General features: G+C 34.8%; 1 long non-coding RNA gene across 1 annotated transcript; it reads right to left on the bottom strand.

Moving 5' to 3' along the window:
* Window positions 1-212: 212 nt before the first annotated feature.
* Window positions 213-833, bottom strand: LOC140007454 (uncharacterized). The gene is made up of 2 exons (XR_011814767.1): window positions 695-833; window positions 213-574 (listed from the first exon to the last, which is right to left on the bottom strand). It is a non-coding gene; the product is annotated as an uncharacterized lncRNA (long non-coding RNA).
* Between the last annotated feature and the right edge of the window lie 817 nt (window positions 834-1,650).

Below are 1,650 nucleotides of genomic sequence, written 5' to 3'. Positions count from 1 at the left end.
GCGAGATCTACTCAAATACAAAAGGGGTCCTTCAGTTGATGGTAGGTATTCTGAAATCTTTTACCGCTAGTCAACAATCCCTAGGCACTGGAGCGATCTCAGAAATTTGATCAAGCATTAACTTAAGAAGCCCTTTCAGCTTATGGAAAGGCCAAGTAACCAGAAACCTATCAAAGATTACTGGATCGTTAGCAACCAGACAACTCTCAACGTTCATGGCAGAATTTCTTTATATATTGATGCATCAAAGCAAGATACATCATCAATACATCAAGCAATGAACTAAAATATAACATGAACATATTTCTACAAACAGGAGTGCAAAAATCCGTTAATCCAGTAACTAATGATCTCATTCCAAAAGGAAAAACCTCTGATGAAAAAGCATTAACTGGCTAAGTCTCTGCAATCTACTCTTCCTGAATCCAAATCTGCAACAACTCAAATTCTATTCATCTTCCAGGAGATTACAGCTTTAACACAAGCTCAGCTACAAATGAAACTTCTGTTTGCCAAAAGATCTGAATCACAATCAGTGCCTTCGGAAATTTCAGACAATAACTATGCTAGGCACCTACAGAACAGAGAACACAACCTTCAAATGCGTGCTTCTGTGTCTCAGAGACAGAGAGAGAGAGATATTAAAGCAGAAAAAATGAAAACAAGCAAGCCTTGAAGAATCACTTAAGATTACTGAGAGGAATCAGTCTTTGGAGCAGGATGATGACTTATAACCATGTTTCACCATCGCGGGCTGCGGTCACATCGGGGTTGCAGTCGCATCGCGGTCACAGTTGTTTTACATCTATCACGGCATTTCAGTCATAAATCGAATGATACGCACATTATAACATTTAAAAGTTTTCAAAAAATCTGACAAAATTACTAAAAATAGAAAATAACATAACAAGCACAATTATCAAATTAGATTTGATGAATATCCATTTTATCATATATATATATATATATATATATATATATATATATATATATATATATATACAAACTAATATTGAGATAAAGTGATGCTACTGTAGCCATAGCCTTGTAGCATTAAAAGTAATAATTATAGTAGCAAAAGCACTTTGTACCCAATTATCATTAACAAATTAGTATTAAATAAAGTACCAAATGTAGAGCTTAAGATGAATCTAGTTAATAAGGATGAAATTGAAAGTAGGAAAAAGTGATCATAAAAAATATATCTACGTTGTAATATAGTTGAAGGAACTTTTGGGGCAGATTCATAATTTTAAAAAGATTAAGGAGCAACTTATAACTTTTTTTTTCTTTTCTTTTCTTCTTCCTCAACGTCACTCCTCATACTGCTACCATTGCTGTTGTTGTATTTGTTTCCTCCATAACCACCGCCAACCACCACAAAGGCTGGTGGTATCTTCCCTTTTATTCTTTTTTTACTCTCTCTCTCTCTTTCACATGAACGGATGAACCCACATTAACTCTCACAATAGAACTACTCTTCTCTCATTTCTTCATCTCTCTGTTAGCTGCAGTTTTTGTCCCTCTACAGCCAAAAAAATTTTTGGTTCCATTTCCGATGCAACTCAATCCGACGTGCCAATTTCTCAACGATACACATCAGAATCGTTACAACTCATTTGATATCAACCGAGTTATTGCCAATCATCT

The sequence above is a fragment of the Coffea arabica genome, chromosome 5c, assembly GCF_036785885.1.
Source record: "Coffea arabica cultivar ET-39 chromosome 5c, Coffea Arabica ET-39 HiFi, whole genome shotgun sequence".
Lineage (NCBI taxonomy): Eukaryota > Viridiplantae > Streptophyta > Magnoliopsida > Gentianales > Rubiaceae > Coffea > Coffea arabica.
Note: the sequence above shows the minus strand (reverse complement) of the source record. Positions and strands in the feature narration are given on the sequence as shown.